Here is a 20,472-nt window from a genome sequence, read left to right as displayed (position 1 = left end):
TACAAGCATAAAAATGACCACATTCCTAAATGAATATTTAATGTTCATTTTATTCTCATTTGTCTATTTAGTTAAATCTAATTTAATTAAATCACTCACATTCCTCTATTTGATTAAATAAATTATTCAATTTATTTATTTAAATTCACCTAATCCTTTCATGTCATTTATTGAATAAATCATTTTATTTAATTAAATCCCTTATCTCTCTTTTTAATTAAATTATTCACTCCAAATAAATAAATCTAATTTATTTAAATCCTCCACTTGCAACCACAATTAAAATAAAATAATTTATTTTAATTAAATTATATTTTTCCCACTCACTTGCAAAATCCTACATCTCCCACTTGCCTCCTAAACCCTTTTCCAAATTCTTATGGAGCCCATCTAATCCTAATCAATTAGCCTAAACCTTTCAATTATCCCTTTCCACTAAATTTTAGGATGTCACTTCTCAAATTTGGAGTAAAGTCTTCCAAAGGCATTAAAGGGTCTCATCAAGCATTCATTGCCTTGACCATGATTATTCCTTTAACCCTTTCACAAGATTTTATCCTTTGGGTAAAAACTTTATCCAATGGGTAATCTTAACCTAACCTTAACCCTTACCTCCTAAGGTAACCATGGGATCTTCTCAAGCATTTAATGCTTCTTACATCTCCTCTCAAGCAGTCTTATCCTGACAATTGTCACCATTTCATTGGTGATAATTGTAAATATGGATTGATAACTTTCAATCCTGACCCTTGATAAGATCATCCAATCTGGACTATCCATTGTCCTATTTTTTCTATAAATAGAGCCCTCATTCCCTCATTCTCATGATCCAAGTTTTTAGCATCACACTTATACTCATTTTTAGCAAGCATTTAATCTCTCTTTGAAATACAAATAATCTAATAAATATTTTAGAAGCATTTTTATCATCTTAGTTAATCATATAAACTAGTATATCATGCTAGGATAGTCTTGTACTAATCTTTTCATCTTATCATCACTAGTTGAGTTCATATTTGTTAAAATCATGCATAGATATGATTGCATTCATACTAAGATTGATCAAAATTGCTTCTGATTCATACACCAATGAATATGGTGTAGCTACTGTAGGTGTGTGGATGCTAGTTCTGTATGCCCAAAGTGATGGATTGAGTTGCACGTGCCAATCTTTTCCTACATCATTTACTATTTTATTGAGGATTTCAATATTGTTTTATTTGATGCTTCTGCTTGACCATTCCCCTATGGGTAGTAAGCTGTAGAGAAACGATATTGGATTTTGAATCGTTCACATAGTTCTCATACATCCTAGTTTTTGAAAGTTTGTCCATTGTCTGTGATGATGGAACTAGGAATGTCATATCCACAGATCAAATAATTAAGATTAAAAGAGGCAATTTGTTTTTCAGTTACTGTGGTCATGGGGACCGCTTCAATCCATTTGGTAAAATGTTTTGTTGCAGTCATAATGAACTTGTGTCCATTTGAAGATGAATGATGTATTTTACCTACTAAGTCCAGTCCCCACTGGCAAAAGGGCCAGGATGTTGTAAATGGTTGCAATTCCTGTGCTAGTGCATGTATAAGATTGCCACAAATCTAGTATTTAGGACATTTCTTTGCAAAATGATAAGAATCCTTTTCCATTGTCAGCCAATAATATCCCATTCTGAGAAGTTTTTTAGCAAGAGTAGGACCACTTAAATGTGTGCCACATATACCTTTGTGAAACTCTTGTAAAGAAAAGTCAGATTCATTATGATCAAGGAAACAAAGAAGAGTACCATCTAGACCTTGACGGTAAAGAGTATCAGCAGTTAGAGTATAATGGGTGAGTTGTCAGATAATGTTGCATTTTTTACTTTGAGATAGGTCAATGGGTAGGGTATTGGTTTTGATATATTCATATATTGTGCCATATAACAGAGAGTCTGAACTGGTTAAGGCATAGATAACATGGGATGTGGAATTGTCATAGGCTGGGGAAAATAGTTGCTCTACTAGAAAATCATAATGACTTTGTTGTTCTGGAATTTTTAGTAGTGAAGAAATAGTAGCCATTGTCCAACCTTGGTATTTGTTCAAAGGTAATGTGTGCAAAATATTGTCTGAAATCGTCCACCATTCGTTTGTATGGTAGCAACTTGTCATCTTTTGTCTGATAGTCATTATTGATCTGATTTATGACAAGTTGTGAATCTCTGTAGACTTTCAATTTTGTGATTCTCCATTCCACAACCATTTTGTTCCCTGTAAACAGCGTGTCATACTCAGCAATGTTATTTGTGCATGGGAACATGAGCCTATATGATCTTGGTATGGTGTGTCCTTCAGGAGTGATGAACAAGATGTTAGCACCTGAACCATGTTAAGTATAGGAACTATCAAAGTATAGGGTCCATTGCTTGGTGATGATAGTAAGAACATCCCTATCTGGAAATTCGATCTCCATTGGTTGTTTATTTGGTAGTGGTGCATCAACTAATTGATCTGCAATTACCTCTCCTTTGATAGCTTGACACTCTATGTAATGGATATCAAATTCACTGAGAATCATTACCCATTTATCCAATCTTCCTGTAAGAGCTACTTTGCTGAGTAAGTACTTTAGAGGGTCAATTTTTGTTATTAGCTTGATTGTGTGAGCTAGCATGTAGTGTCGGAACTTTTGAGAAAAAAATACCACTGTCAACAAGCTTTCTTAATGAATGTGTAATTGAGCTCATAGCCATTCAAAGTTCTACTGATGTAATAGATTTCTTGTTCCTTGCCTTCTTGATTTTCTTGTGCTAATAGTGCCCCCAATGATATGTCTGTTGTTGATATGTAGAGAATAAGTGGCTTGCCTACTATTGGGGGTACCAGAACTGGTGGGTTCATTAAATATTACTTGATTTGGTAGAATGATTCTGCACATTTGGCTTCCCATCTAAATGGTACATTCTTGTGTAGCAAATGATTGAATGGTAGACTTTTATCTTCTAGTTGGGCGGTGAACCGCCTGATTGACTAGAGCCATCCTTGCAAGGATCTAAGTTAGCTGATGTTTTTAGGTGGTGGTATTTCCATTATGGCTTGTACCTTTGCTGGATCTACTTCAATGCCTTTTGCTGACACGATGTAGCCTAATAACTTGCTTGATGTTACTCTGAAGACACACTTCTTAGGGTTGAGCCTGACTTGAAATTTCTCCAACCTTTCTAAAATTTTCTCCAATATGCCTAGATGTTATTCTTGGGTAAATGACTTAGCTAGTAAATCATCCACTAGTCTTCCATGAAGGTATGCATCATTCCATGAATGATTATCATCATTGCTCATTGATAAGTTGCCCCAACATTCTTTAAGCCAAAAGGCATGACATTCCAACAATACGTTCTCGAAGGACAAGTAAACACTATTTTATCTTGATCCTCTGGAGCTATCTTGATTTGATTATAGCTAGAAAAATTGTCCATTAATGATAACATTGCATGGCCTACTATGAGGTCTACAATTATGTTGATACTGGGCAAAGGAAAGTCATCCTTTGGACAAGCTTTGTTGAGATCCCTAAAATCAGTGCATATCCTGATGCTGCCATCTGGTTTTGAAACTAGCACAATGTTTGAAATCCATTCAATAGTCTATAGTTTGAATAAATCAAATGACTAATAACTTCTTTAGTTCAACTTTGACTATTAATGCTACATGCAGATTCATCTTTCTTAATTTTTGCTTGACTAGCTTAGCTCCTGGAGCAATAGATAAATGATGCATGATTAAGTTTGGATCAATCAAGAGCATATCTGCATAGGACCAAGCAAAGTTGATTTGTTTTTCTTTGAAGAATTAGATAAACTCTATTTTTTCTTCTTCTGTTAGAGATTCTTCTAGGTGTATATTTTTAGTTGCTTCTTCTGTACCAATGTTGATTGATTGAGTGGGCTCAATCAATATGGGTGATCGCTCTTGATAGTGTTTAGGAAGAGTGTCAAGTCTCCCATCCTTAGGTGCCTCAAAAAGCCTTTCCCCCTTAGATGTGTCCTTTATTTTGACTTTTTTGTGATCTAGTGCTGCCATTGACTAGTTTTCAGTAGTAGATCCTTTATTTGTTTCATTTTTGCGACTGAGAGACTTGGCACTCCCTTGATTTCAGATGTCATTACTTTGTTCACTGGTAGAGTCTGTTTCAGGGTTGATAATACATACGTAATGGATAATGGAATCATCACTGGGGAAAATTGGTATGTCATGATTTTCAGGTTCATCCCAGTTTATGAGATCAGGAAAGACAAGTGGTAAAGAGTCATTGGGTGGGTCAAGTTTAGCTACTGTAAGTGTTAGGATGGAGGTATCATCAAGGTTAGCTAGGATATTAAATAAGTTAATAATTTTGTCAAGGTCTTCGATGGTATCATCTTTCGTGTAGACTTGCTTGTAATGTTTTTGCTCATTTTCCTTGGCATCATAGATATTTTGTGGACCAAATTCAAGTAGTTTGTTCTTCTTGAGAAAGGGGTGTATGACTAGCATTTTCAGTAATATCTTTAATAATATTTGAACAACTGCCCCATTCATAATCATTCGAATCAGTATCAAAAGTATTATCCTAGATTCTTTCAGTGTTGTGGACAGGTATGTTGTATGGTGAAAATAGGTCCCTGATGATTGATACTAGTCTGATAGTTTTCTCTGATTCTGTATCAGATCCTGCTTCTACTCTTTGCATTTTCTCATATACTGCCTCTCCTCGGTGAGTAATGATGTTGTCAGGGGGTGATTCCTCTTTGTTTGAAATAGGTTCCTGAACATGATGTACTTCTATATAAGATGCTTCTTCTCTTTGAATGGCCAACTCCTTGTGTTGTGTCTCTTTTTCCTGGTATTCACGTTCCTTTCGTATTGTTTCTGCTAATTCAAATAGTGCCTCTTGCTATGAGTCCTCCTTGTATTTATTCTTTGCCTTCCACTGAGGTTTTTGATATTTATTTGGTGTCTTCTTTAGGGGTAGAGTGTGATCATAGCCCAATCCTGTTTTGTCTTTAGAAAACTGTAAAGGAGGATCCAATGGTTCTATGATGCCTTCCTGATGCTTGTCGATAGGTCCTTTTCCAGTGTATCCCATTTGTTGCAAGATCAAGTAGCCTTTTCCATACAGTTGTGTTGGTATAGCTACTTCCATAATAGCTACTCTGACTTCTTCTTCAACTTTGTATAACCAACTAAGGATGTCCTTTTCTTCTGATTCATGAGTTAATGTGCCTAGTTGAATAAATTTGCCATCAAACTTGGTGATTGGTTGTGTTGTTTGATGTATTGATGCTGAAGGTATCCCATGAGATTTAGGTAATGTTGGTAAGTTGATTAGACACAAGGGTTCCAAAGAGTACTCTCCCATGCCTTGTTCTTTGATTTTCATCTTTTTTTAAAAATCCATGGACAAATATTTAAGCTTTTCTTGCTGAAGATTTGGTGCTAAAGAATTTTGTTTTTCTCTGTTATGTGGAACCAAAGTGTCTTGAGCCGCCCCCATAGCATTACAATGTTGAAAAGGTTTATGATCTGATATAGAAATCTCCTGCCCATTTTATGGGAACTTAACACACTGGTGGTAAGTTGAGGGTACTGCTTGCATTTCATGTATCCAAGGTCGACCCAATAAAATATTATATGTGAGGTCTATGTCTAAGACTTGGCACATAGTATCTTTTTCTATCGCTTCCACTTGAATTGGCAACATCACAGTTCCCTTGGATGATCTTTCTTCATCATTATATGCTTTGATAGTGATATTTTTGCATGGATCAATACTGCCCAGAGAATACTATTGCAAGATAAGTTTTAAGGTACATATATTGAGTCCAGCTCCTCCATTGATTAATACTCTTTTAAGTCGATGTTTATAGACCAAGACTTCAATGTGAAGTAGAGTATTGTGTGGATGGATCAATGAAATATTATAATGCATAGAAAAGGTGAGATTATGAGGTCCTGTCATGTGAGCTACCATGACTTGAAACTTGTCAATATCCATGTCTTGAGGTACATTTGTTTCCAATAGTGCCTATTCCAAGATGTCCTTGTGTTTTGGTGAAAGTTTCAGCAACTCAAGTATAGATATTTGAGCAGGAGTTTTGCACAGTTGACTGACCGGATCATATTGAATTTTGGGTATGGTGTTTGCTACTAATGTGTGCCCTTTCAAGACATATTTTTGATCTCTAGTGGTTACATTGATTGATTCATGTTCGCGTTTGTCCTTGATTGTAATGACACTTACTTGATTGTCATTTGTTGATATATGATTGATGGTGTTATTGTATATGTGATTGATACAAGCTCTGTGTGTATCGTTTGATGTTGAAGCTCCATCCTTGTTATAATTTGGAAGAGAATTCTGAAAGGCCCCATGGTCACCATTTGTTTTGAGACCATCGACTGTTAAATCACCTCTATCAATCATGTCTTGAACAATGTTTTTCAGCCTCATGCAATCATTTGTTTGATGTCGTTTGTTTTGATGAAAATCACAAAAGTGTGAGTCATTCCACCAATGTGGTTTGATTTGTGGTTCAAAGTTGTTGATTGCTAGTAAGGAGATAATTTTGTTTGTCAGGAGCTCTATGAATGTTGACTCTAATGATTTCCCTGATGGTGTGTAAATGCATTTAGGAAAGTTGTCGGTGTTACCCCATGAATTTGTATTTGGTCCTCAATTTGTAATATTGTTTTGGGTATTGTTGGTGTTATTTGTTTCAGGATGTTTTGGATTGGTATTTGGTGTATAAGTGTTAGTGCCTTGGTTAGCACTTTTTTTATTCTTGGTAGTCTGAGGATTTCCTGATAAGGCCAATATTGGTTGTTTGGACTTCATATCATTAGCTTCGTTTCCTCCTTCATTTCCCACATTTTTGTTTCTGGTCCAGAACTCAGATTAGTCTAAGTTGTTGTTGTTGTTGTTGTTTTGGTTATTGTAATGAGAGTTGGGTGAATTAGTTTCTTCTTTGAAGAATTTCAAGGTTCCTTTCTTAACACATGCCTCTTCTACTTGGATGCCATTTTCAATCAATTTGGCAAAAGATGGTATGCATTGGAGCTTGAGTATGTAACTCATCTTTCTATTCAAATTGTTGATGAAAATTTCCATCTTTTCCTTTTTGGGCACATCTCGAGGATATTATGAAACCATCCGTCATTAACATTGAAGAAATACCATGAATATTTCATTGTTATTCTGTTTGGTATTGTAGACATCTAGCATGGTGATGGCATGTTAAATATTGTAGGAGTATTTGAGTGATAAATTTGTTGACTAATTCATCAAAGGGTCTAACAGGGGGTGTGATTTTGGATAACCATTCCATTGTTTGTCCTCCCAAGCTTCTTGGGAATAACCTCATCAAATAGGTGTCATTATGGGAAAATTCTAGGCTGATGATACAAAATTCCTGAACATGATCACGAGGATCACTTTTCCTATCATATTTGTCAAATTTGGGAATGTCTAAATTTGGGGGAAAAGGTTCCATGTTTAACCTTCTGTCAAAAGGGTAAGGAGAAATTTCATTTAATGAATACCGTACTATTGATCCTTGTTGCATGTCCTGCATTTTCTTTTGTAGCATTTGCATTTGTTGTGTGAGAGCAACCAAGGGTGCATTTGCTTACCGAGGGAAGAGTTCTTCCCTCTCATTGTTTTTAGTTTGGGTAGGTGCATGTTATGGTATGTGTGACTCAGGTATGTTTTACTCAAGTATGTTTTGCTTAGGGTCACTTGCGCCCTCTTCTCTTTGTTGTTCCTGATAAGTATAATGCTGAGACCTTGTTCTAAAGGTGTTAGTATCAAAGTCTTCAGGAATCCTAACTCCTTTGCTTGTAAGCATGAATAAGTATTTTTCTTTGCAGCCCCTATGAGGCGTTCCATAAGTATTTGAAATGAAGCACTTTCTTGACATTCTTAGAGGAGCTCTTCAGTGATCTCTATGTCTTCTAGATTTGGATACTCAAATGGATTTGATAATCTTCGATCCATACTGGACTAGGGTTGTGGTTCACTTTGTTTGTTTCATTCAGAGCGAGTGACACGGGGAATCTAGTAGGAACTTTATGTGACAAAGGGGATGAATTGCTCTTCGATGTTTTGCTCGGGGGTTGGTGGTTCAAATCGAGGTATGTTGTAAGTGATGCAAACTTCTAGGAAGAAAGTTGGATTGATCTTTCCTCCATGATTTAAGCATTGGCCGAATGCTGCTTTTTGGTAGAATGCTCTACTGCTCAATGGTTCCTTGTCAAATTTGTTTGATTTGTTTTGAATATACAAGCATATGTGACAGAGGAATGTGCAACGAGATTTGAAGAGTTGGCGATTGATGTATAGAAATCTATTCCTTTTAGCAAGTTTCTGGGAACTAGGTTGTTGTTTCTTTAACTTAGTGTTATGATGAAACTTTTTCTTCTCAGAATATGAGGATTAGTCATACACAAGTGATCAATGGTTTCTTTTGATTTTTTTGGATTAAGATACCCTGTTTGGAAATTTAAGTCTACTTTTATCAAATGAAGGTTTAGATGCCCCCTCACGACAAAGTGCATCAAATGTTATGGAATAAGAGCTTTCCTAATAGGGACAATCGATTTGACAAATTTAGTTTGAAACAAGTATGTTTTGAGGATGAAATCCATTTGATTAGATGACCTTTTGATGTGTGTGATGATGTTACCTGATTTTGATAGAAAAATGTGTTTATCCTTTAGCTACTTTTGGACTTTAACAACTTTTGTTCTAAGAATATCTTGTTTTGATTATTTTAGAATAGTTCTAACACATTGATTTGAATTTCTACCTAACGAAGTTGAGTGAGGATTGGAATCGCTTCCCAAACTATTTTTTAAATTTAAAAAAAAAAATAATGTTTGTTCTCTGTTTTCTCAGATTCGACTATGCGCTAAGCGAGAGACCCAATGCACTAACAAATGCTATCAATGCGTTATAGAAAGATCTCAATGCGCTAAGCTGCCCTTTTTACGTGCTAACTTGAATTGTTTGGCTTTGAATTGGTCTGGAAAGTTATGCGCTAATATATCCTTCCTACATGCTAACTTTTGAACTTAAAGCACTGATGTTTGCTTCTAAAGCACTAAGTTGTTGCTCCAAAGTGCTAAGCTTTATCTGCCAAATGTGTAAGTTGCTTATGCACTAGTTCTCAGAATAGTTGCACTATGTTGAAGTGTGGACGCACTAAAAGATGCTTTTGAAGCTCTAAGTTTTTCTCCAGATGTGCTAAAAATGTTGCTTTCACGCACTAAACTTCCCTATTTATTTTGACTTGTTGGTTTTTCTGTGATTTTTAACTTTTTCTTAACTGTCATGGATGATTTTCTGAAGTATGAAATGCAAACACAACATGAAAAAGATAACCATTTTCACCTATTCTAAACAAAGAGTGTATATTCTATGAGGATGTGTTCAAATCCCCAATGTTTTAACAGGTTTGGATATAGATAATGCAATTCAATAAGACTCTTTATTCAAGGGTCATCAACAACATCATAGCCCACTACTCTCGATACTCCATTAGCTCAAACAACCTTGTCACCCACTAGGGGACACCTGGTTTTTTGCCTTTTGCAAGAAATTAACCCAAAGTGAATTGCTTTACAATTGAGTAGCTATCTTGGGAGATATATGGTGTGTAATCTTGGGGGTGAATTCTTCCCTACCCTTGCACTATGATATTGCCAATGTTTGGATACTGGCGCAACTCAAAGTTTCTATTACTAAGGTTCATAATTAGACTTCCTATTCAACCGTTAGTGATAAAATCCCTTAGGAGGCTTCCCAACCTTTAGAACAAAGGCTTTATGTATTGTAAATATACTAGGGGAAGGCTAATCGCTGCACGAAACTGTTGAAAGGGACTTTCATCACCTTCCATTTTTTATTATAGTGGGTTGGAACACTTGGCATCAAAGTCATTCCCCACTTAGGTCATTCCTCTCACACCAGCCAAAAAATGGTTTTAAGAGTTTTTAGCTCCTCGGGAGGGCAGGCCTGCTAAATGTTTTATTGCTTCAAATACTGAAAGCGTAAGAGTGGTTTGGCTTTTTTATCACCCAATTAAGGGGAGAGCTTATACCTCCCACTTTCGAGACAAGGCAGGAAAGGTTCCTTTTATCCTTTCAATGCAATGATTTTCTAAAGTCTACTTGGAGATGTTGCCCCCAAAAAGAATGGTGTTTATTTTAGTTCGCAAATCAATGATTTTCTAAGCTAGTATAAAAAATCCTGGTCAACAAAAAGAAATCGATAAAGGGGAAGAACTTCCCACTTTTGGTTGGCTTCCCAAAACTTTGGACAAATGAGGTTCTTTATCTTGCAAAAGTAAAGTGGATCCTTATAGACACCAAAGGATGGTGAGGTTCTTTTTCTTTTTAAAAATATTTTCAAAAGTAAAGTTTGCTTGTTCTTTTTAAAGCTTCCAAACTGAAGTGTTTTTCTCCTAAGAAATCAATAAATGGTTTATAGTTTTTTCTCTTTTTAGGTACCCCAAAGTGAAATGTGATTTCAATTTTATCCAACAAGAAAATGAAGAAAATTGAACTTAACTAACTTAAGTTAATAAAACTAAATTACTTCAATCCTAACTTTTGGTGAAACAAACTCTCCACCCTACAAATAAATCATTAATCACCTGCAGTAAATCAAGTTAGCAAATTTTTTTGTTTTGTGGACTTCTACAAGTCTATTTTAAGCTTTTGTTACAAATTTGTTTTTTGCCTGTGCCTATGATGTGCTACAAAATGGACTTGATGAGCTACAGAAAGGCACTGATGTGCTACCAAAAATTCTTAACGTGCTAAACTGTTATCTGGATGTGCTAGATTGTTTAATTAAGGCATTTAACCTACAGGAAACAGTAAAATGGTTATGCACTAAAGTTTGGTTTCTACGCACTTAGAGGTGGTTTTGACGCACTAAACAGTCAATCAGATGTGCTGAAGTATCGACCACATGCGCTAGATCATGCTTGCTACACGCCAATTCTAGTTTCCCATGTACCTGCAAAGTTAGTCCTACACAAGAAATGATTTAATAAATGGGGTTATGCCCCACGATGGGCGCCAGAGATGTATGTGGGAAAAGCTGTGCAATGAAACAAAAATTACAAAATTCAATGACTTGCCCACACACCAATGGGACTCTTGGTGCAAGTTATGGAGCTATATGGAATGGCTCAACTTCCCAAGGGGTGTTCCATTGTTCTCCATCTCACAAGACCCCTCAAGCCAATACCTTTTCTCTCAGATCACTGAGAAAAGTGACTTAGGGATGACAATCATGAGAATGAGGGATTCTTTTTTATCAATCTTAGTATGAATGCAACCCTATCTATGCATGATTTTAACAAATATGCACTAAAATAGTGATGATAAGATGAAAAGATTAGTACAAGACTATCCTAACATGATATACTAGTTTATATGATTAACTAAGATGATAGAAATGCTTCTAAAATGTTTATTAGATTATTTCTATTTCAAAGAGAGATTAAATGCTTGCTAAAAATGATTATAAGTCTGATGCTAAAAACTTGGATGATCGGAATGAGGGAATGAGGGCTCTATTTATAGGAAAAAAAGGGCAATGGATGGTCCAGATTGGATGATCTTATCAAGGGTTGAGATTGAAAGTTATCAATCCATGTTTCCAATTCTCACCAATGAAATGGTGATAATTGTCAGCATAAGACTACTTGAGAGGAGATGTGAGAAGCATTAAATGCTTGAGAAGACCTCATGTTTACCTTAGGAGATAAGGGTTAAGGTTAGGTTATGATTACCCATTAGATAAAGCTTTTACCCAAAGGATAAACTCTTGTGCAATAGTTAAAGGAATAACCATGGTCAAAGCAATGAATGCTTGATGAGACCCTTGGGTTAGATGAAGGTTGAGTTAGGAAAAATGTTTCTAACCATGCCACAAAGGGTTAGTTAACCATTAATGGTTTGGAAGACTTTGGGGAAAAATTTGTAAGAGTCCTTCCAAATTTGGGGGTATTCAACAAGTTAGCTTGTTGAAGGCATAAAGGCTTTAATGCCTTTGGAAGACTTTACTCCAAATGTGAGAAGTCACATCGTAAAATTTCGGGGAAAGGGATAATTGAAAGGTTTAGGCTAATTGATTAGGATTAGATGGGTTCTAGAAGAATTTGGTAAAGGGTTTAGGAGGCAAGTGGGAGATGTAGGATTTTGCAAGTGGGTGGGGAAATAAGAATTTAATTAAAATAAATTACTTTATTTTAATTGTGGTTGCAAGTCGAGGATTTAAATAAATTATATTTATTTATTTGGAGTGAACAATTTAATTAAATGTAAATTTAATTAAAAGTAGAGCAAATGGATTTAATTAAATAAAAATATTTATTCAATTAAATGACATAAAGGCTTAGGTGAATTTAATTAAATAAATTGAATAATTTATCTAATCAAATAGAGGAATGTGAGTGATTTAATTAAATTATATTTAACTAAATAGAGGAATGAGAATAAAATGGACATTAAATATTCATTTAGGAATTTGGTCATTTTTATGCGTCTACAGATGTAACAACTTGTTCATGCCTACGTGTCATGGGTATTGATGTAGGGTTCAACTTACAAAATAACATGGCTATGTATTCATGGGTCTTCATGGTAAGTTATATGTGTCACCATATCTTAAATGTTTATATGTACCCATATAATTTGTTGTAGGTTATTACTTTCCTTGTATATATTATTTCTTTATTTATAACTATTATAATATTTGTGCAATCATACTCCCAATTTGATAACAATGAAGTATATTTTTCTTGGTCTCTCTTTTTTTTCACATTTTTAATCTACTCTTGGAGATCTATATTATTTCTACATTTAAAAGAGACACACATCCCAAACTAGATCTATTATTGGCATTCCAATTTAATGTGCTTTGTCTACTCCAAAAGTTATATTTTAATGCTATCTCACCCACCATTGATAATTTATTTGAGAGGCATCCATTTAGATCACCTATGTGAAAATCTTATTTGAGGGTGTTTATTAAACAATGGTATTATCTTGAATCCCTTAGTAAAATATGATAATAAAGTGACTTGTTTTCATGATCCAATTACTAGGCTTCTTGCTTGGATATTTTGAGGTTTTTCAAGTTTTTGAGTGTTTCATGGATCTGTTAGGTCTCAGAGACAACTGAGAGGGGGGGGCGGGGGTGAATCAGTTGTCTAATAAATTTAAACCAAAAAAAACTTAACCAATTTATTGCTTAATACCGGTGAACCAATCTGTTATACCAGTGGATAGATTTAACATATAATTGCTATACCGATAAAGATTAATGCATGAAACAAGAAGACAAAGTCATCCACAACACATAACACCAATATTTGTATGTGGAAACACTATAAGGGGAAAAAGTATGGTAGGAAACCTCACCCACATTCAGATGTGTAAAGCGGAAAATTGAACCCTAGGTTCCCCCACTCCAAGGAGAGAGAAAGGAGGTCACTAGCGTTGACGGTTTTCACTTAGGAGAGACTTTACATTCAAAAGAGGGGTTGAAACTCACAACATCCAATCCCACACAATGCAAGATTGAATTCTAGATGAGTTTCAAGGGTTGAGACATCAAGGATGCCCTCTTTTGTAAAGAATGTAGATAGAAGGATTGAACTAGGAGTACATATGAAGTAGGAAAGATTCGCTTATAAACGGAGATTGGGACACAGGATGAAGCTACGAACCTGAAATTAGTAGTAAAATGTCAAGACGATGCTGTCCTGCAAATTTGAGCGACAGTTGACAGGATGATGGCACCCGGAGTGCACACGGTCCTCCGAAAAATCCACGAAATGAAGGGGGATCTGTTCGTCTCTGCACAAGGATTCCAGATCTTCAATTACAGCAGCGTACCTGCAACCTACACATAGAAAAGAGAGGATGATTGGGGGGTTAGGGATTAGGGGTTTGCCTTTAGGTCAAACCCCGGTTTTGGAATTAACCAAGAAATGAGAATGCTGTAAATGTAAATGTTTGTAATGTAAACAAGTATTGATACCTTGTTGTAAGAATGTTTGTATTCTTACATGCGAAGGTGTAATGATGTTATATGTTGTATGTTGTAGGTGATCTCCTCTTCAATGGTTGAATCCTTGTCTTGAATGCAACACTTAGCCTTGAATGGAGACTTAGAATGCTCAATTGCTTGAAGGAATGTTTGAATGTTTGAATATCGCTTCTGCCTCTTACACACATATATTTTTTCCTACCCTTTTCTGGCAGAGGAAATTTAGTTTATATACTTGTCAATTAGAGTTAGGAGATAATTTTTCCAACCTTAGGCCGACCTAGGAGAATTATTTTCTGAACTACAAACTTAAAGACCCGATGCCCAACAAGAAACCGGGCCCAAAATAGGGCCAGGGACCAGGGTGTTGGGCACCATGCTCCTGAGGGACCAAGGAACTAGGCGCCATGGTCTTGAAGGACCAGGGCACTGGGCGCCATGGTCCCACCTCCCGGGACAGCAGGGTGCAAGGAAGGATTAGGCCAAGGTGCAGAAATATTCAGTTTTTGATGTCGCAAACAGGTTTCGGGGTCTCCATTCAGGTTCAACGTTGCACCGCCATCGTGAAGACCCAAATGCAGTCGAAATTGCAAGTGTCACAATTTTAGGACACTACATTTAGCCCCCACTTTAGCAGGAGTATAAGCATATGCCCATACTTCCGGTAAAGTACAAGGGAACAACATTGAAAGACTTTCACCACGTCAAGGAGGCAAGATACGCCAAGCCCCCAGTGGACTAAGGATCTTACAACTTTGATTGACAAAGTAAAAGGGAAGATCACGAGGGAGAACCATGACTGTTAGTAGTAAGGTTCCCTCACTATGAGTCATGCAAGAAAAATATCAAAAATTTTCAAGGCAAAGCTAAATTTGCCAAGAAATTTTCAAGTATCTTGAAGAGATATGAACGGGGTATATGCCCCCCTACATTAAAGCGATCGCACATGCCTCATCGGGGGTGATTGCTTTAAGGTAGTGATACATATAGGAAATGAGAAGGGAAAGGAGCACGTTATCACAAGGATTTAGCCCGCAAGTGTGAGATAAACCCAAGGATAATAGACACAAAACACAAAGCACGAGGTGACTTCGCTTTCCTTGGGGTCAGTATGCTGTATGATAATTCATGTATATCATATGTATGTATGCATAATTGTTCTTCATTCCCCAATCAAGGAAGGTCACCTAGAAGAAGGGAACACATGTGTCTTTTGAGTCAACATGAGAGAGACCAAGAGAGATCTCAATGCTTTACATCATCCTCAAGTAGACAATACTAAGGACAACAAATAGAAGAATGAGAATAACACATAGAAGAAGTAACAAAAGAGATCAAGAAAGGAGGAGAGAGTCTGCTATGCTAATGAACTAGTCTAGCACGTCATCTACCCCCCGATCTTGCTGATCAATATTTTGGGAAGGTAGGAAACACGCTAGAGGAGGAGCATCCAACACAGCAGATGGAGCTATCACAAGATCCAAACAAGGGTTGTGTTCATGTTCCAAGCCACATTGTTCTTGTCTAGGAGCTAGGATAAGTGCATTAGAAAATTCGTTAGATAAATGGTTATCAACACCAACATATTCATATTCACTATCAGAAGCAAGAAGAGTAACATTTTCATCATTGCCATCTATATCATCATCAAGATTTATAAAAATAGGATCTTTAACTCACACAGGATCAAGACCATCATGCATCTTATTTTTAGGAGATTTTGGCTCAATTTTCGGCTGAGGAGAAAATGGAATAATACTAGCTGAAGGTGTTTTTGGGGATTGCAAAGTTTGAGAAGCAGCTGCCTGAGCTCTAAGATGATGCTTTCGTCGGCATTCACGTGCAGAACGATTTCATCTAGTCTTAGTAGGAAGTTGAGAAGATTGAGGAGGAGGAATGTTCTCATCCTTATCACTTGGGTGTTTGGGTTGTGGTCTCTTAGGTTGGATAGTAGGAGAAGAAGAAGGTCTCTTGTCTCTATAAGAGGAAGGAGGAGGAACTGCTCCATATAAAGGAGGAATATTTGGTTTAGGAAGGAGACCAAGTCCATCATGACGAGGAGGTATAGGTCTACCTTTAGAAAGTATATTAGGCATAGACATAGTCACATCCATAGGGATGGGTTGGGAATCTTCTTGAGGAAAGACATTAGTTTTATCTTTTGAAGGAAGAACTTCCTTCTCAAGAATGATAGGAATATCAAGTTTGGGTGTTCTAGGTTCACTTAGAGATAGGATCATATCTTTTTTCCACTTTTGATAAGATTTGAAAAGATGATCACTTCGCGGTGGAAGAGATTGGAATTGTTTAGGCCAGAAATAATCAATAGGAACGCTAGAAGTTCTTTTAGCTAGTTTAAAGAGACTATGATTGACAGTAACAACTTCACCATTATGGGGAAATTTCAAACACTTGTGAATAGGAGAAGCAATAGCTTTCATGGAAGATAACCAAGGATAGCCTAGCTTCACACGAAATTGTTCGCACGATGAAATAATAGCAAAGCTCACATCAAGGGATTTGTTATGGACCTCAATAGGTAATGTAATAGAACCAATTGCAGGAGAAGAAAATGCGTCAAATAATTTCACAACCACATTTGTTTTGTCATAGATCACTTGATTCAATTGCAAAGTAAAAAGAAATTCTTCAGTAATGATATTAACCATACAAGAAGGATCAATAAGCACTCCACAACAAGGTGTATTCTTGACTTTTGCAACTATATATAGAGGGCCATCAGGTGCCCTGATAGTTTCACTAGAATGAAATGTGATGAAAGGTTCTCTAGGGATTTTCTGCTGCTCTATAAAGTTAATCACATTCGGAGTCATAGACACAAGACTATCAGGTGAGAAAGAGGAATCATTAGTCTCAATTACATTAGAGGTATGAGAAGGTAATGGATCAGTAAAAATCTTAAGATTTTGGTTAGGAGGAGCTACAGATGTGTTGCCTTTATCATTCAAACCTGAAATAGAGATAGTATTATTATCAATCAAATCCTGAATTTTACCCTTTAAAGCAAAACATTTTTCAGTATCATGCCCAAGTTGACAATGAAATTGGCAAAAAGATTTGTTAGCAAAATAGGGTGAATTAATCTTTGCAGGATCAATTTTCTTTATAGGAGGAAGAGTAAGCACATTTTGTTCCAATAACTTATTCATAATACTATGCAATGATTCATTCAAAGGAGTAAACTTTCTTTCTTTCTTGAAAAACTTAGAAATAGGAGGCACACCTGATGCTGCATTCACATTGTTCTTGATGATGTTTTCATTGAATTTAATGCCCTCCCTGTTCGGTTTAAACTTCCCAAATGGTTGTTGACTACTATCACCCTTATCACTTAGAGCCATAGGATTTGCTTGTTCCATTTGACTCACAGTCAGTTGATAATTGTGAAGAGTTGCGCACAACTATTGGAAAGAAGTAAACTCAGAAAATAGAAGTTTTTCTCTAATATCTTTTTGTAAATTAAAAATATAGATTCTTTGAATATCATTGTCAGGTACTGGAAAAGGAATTTGAGCATACAAATGCTTATATCTACCAATGAAATCAGTCACTTTTTCTTTAACACCTTGTTTACAATGCATTAAATCAATCAAAGTAACTTTAGGACTTATATTATTTTGAAATTGTTGAATAAAAGCATTTGCAAGTTGTTGGAAAGAAGTAATAGAATAGGAAGGCAACGAGCAATACCATTGTAGAGCCTTATCTCTTAATGTTCTAGTAAACAGTTTTGCAAGCAACCTTTGGTCATGAGCAAAATCGGTACATATTGTTTGAAAGGTCTTAACATGTGTTAGAGGATCACCTTTACCATTATAAAGCCCCAACTGTGGGATTTCAACATGCTTAGGGGGGATAGCTCAAACAATGTCAAGAGAAAGTGGGCTCGCAACATCAAATGTGGGCACACTAAACTTAGATTGATTCATAGAGGCAATTTGTTGCTGTAAAGAAGAGACAGTTTGTGCAAGATTGTTAATGGTTGCTTCAGTCGAAGAGTTCATATTAGACATGTTAGATTGTGATGGAGGTATTATGTTATTGAAAGAAGGTATTGATTGAGAATAAGGTGGTGGGACACTATGATAGTTAGTCATAGGAGATGATTGGAAAGAAGGAACACTGCAAGGAGGAATGGAATGATTAAATGAATTGCCCCCTTGCGCCATGTTCATTTGTGGAGATGTAGTAGGAACACTTATTGAAGGAATGAATGAAGAAGAAGGATTGCTCCCATGATTGGTGATCATAGGCGGAATGTCTTGTATTGAAGTAGTCATTATGTTTGATGTAAAAGTAGGTATACTAGCAATAGAAGTTGTTAAAGGAATAGAATGATTGACTTGAGTAGGAGGTTGTGTATAACCTAAAGTTTCAGCACAACTCTTCATAGGCATCACAATTAAATCCACAATGTGTGCAATACCATGCAAAATATCAATTCCATTCTTATCACTTTGAACCATATGTTTTAGAACCTCAATTAAGGAAAGAGCTTGACTACCGGGGTATTCTTGAGACATCCATTGCTGAAAATTATCAAATTGGTTATCCAATTTCGAAAGTTGTTCTACAGAAACCTCATGGAGAGCTTCTTCATTATTAAGAGGATTAGAGGAATTACCTATGTCCTCGTTAAAAAGGCCATTCAAATTAGGTTCCATCTCCTCAGTAATTACACCTTGGAAAGACTTAATTCTAAGGCTTCGTCTAACGGGGATAGTGTAAGTAGGGCTTATTGTTGTAAAACTCATGCACTAAAGAGAGAGAGAAGATTTTGAATTTTAGAGGCAGAAAATTTCAATAAGATCAGTCAATCTCCTAGATTTAAGCTGTTAAATACAATCAGGACAATCTCCTGAAATTTCAGAAAAAATGTCAGGGACCGTGGCGAACAGAGTGCACATGGTCCTCGCAACTTTTTTCGAAATTTTCAGGGATGAAAGTTATGATGATTTTAAAGCTAATCTAAAAAAATTGAGTGATTTTACAATCTGTAGATAGGCCAAATTAAAGTTGCAATCTCAAAATTGAACCCTACCAAGATTGTTGAAAAATGCAAAATTTGAATTTTGAAAAAGAGAGGGAAACTGAAATTTTGAATTTTATGATTTTAGAGGGAATACTAAAATCAATGCAGGCTCTGAAATTTAACAGTTGACTCAATTTCATGCAAAATTCAATTCTAAAAGTGGAAATCAAGGTTGTTGCAATTAAACATTTAATTTCAAAAGTCACAAACTGCAAAAATTTGAATAAAGCACTGAAATTTCGAATGAATGCCAACACACTTTTCAGATTTAGGACTATAAGAAACACAATTTTAACACAAAAATTTCAATTTTGACAATTTTTGAATGATTAGAAGCCTCAATCCAAGCGATCACTAGACCAACTTTGACTTTAATTCTGAAAGTGTTAGAATTGATGAAATCAACCAAGATTTTGGATTTTAGCAAAAAAATACATTAAGATCTAGCTCCCGAAATTTTGAAAAAAATGTCGGGGACAATGGCGCTCGAGATGCACACGGTCGTCGCAACTTTTTGCAAAATTTTCAGGGATGAAAGATATTATGATTTTGTTGCGGAATCCAAAGTTACAGCCGATTTGGAGGTGTTTTGATCAGTGAAATCATCGGTCAAAGGTTGAATCAAGAAGGCTTTAAAAATTAGGGTTTTAACACTTAACCACTTAATTTTCAAAATTAAAGCACAAATATGAATTGACAATTTGCAATAGAAGGGTAGATCTAAAACAAGCATTAACAATTAAACATTTCACAAGCTCAATTACTAAAAAGAAAATTTAGGGTTTTTATGCCATTAACCTCTAAAATTTGCAAAAGATCAAACATGGAAATGTAATTAAGGAAGCAAAATTTTTCAGATCTAACCATGAATAATCAGAATTAGGATGTTCACGTCGGGTTCACCAAAATGTAAAGCGGAAAATCGAACCCTAGGTGTTCCCCCACTCTAAGGAGAGAGAAAGGAGGTCACTAGGGTTGACAATTTTCACTTAGGAGAGACTTTACATTCAAAAGAGGGGTTGAAACTCACAAGATCCAATCCCACACAATGTAAGATTGAATTCTAGATGAGTTTCAAGGGTTGAGACATCAAGGATACCCTCTTTTGTAAAGAATGTAGATAGAAGGATTGAACTAGGAGTACATGTGAAGTAGGAAAGATTCCCTTATAAACAGAGATAGGGACACAGGATGAAGCTACGGACCTGAAATTAGCAGTAAAATGTCGAGACAATGCTGTCCTGCAAATTTGAGCGAAAGTTGATGGGACGATGGCGCCCGGAGTGCACACAGTCCTCCGAAAAATCCACGAAACGAAGGGGGATCTGTT

This window comes from Cryptomeria japonica, chromosome 11 (assembly GCF_030272615.1).
Source record: "Cryptomeria japonica chromosome 11, Sugi_1.0, whole genome shotgun sequence".
Taxonomy (NCBI): domain Eukaryota; kingdom Viridiplantae; phylum Streptophyta; class Pinopsida; order Cupressales; family Cupressaceae; genus Cryptomeria; species Cryptomeria japonica.
The sequence above is the reverse complement of the archived record's forward strand: the minus strand, read 5'-3'. Positions refer to the sequence as shown.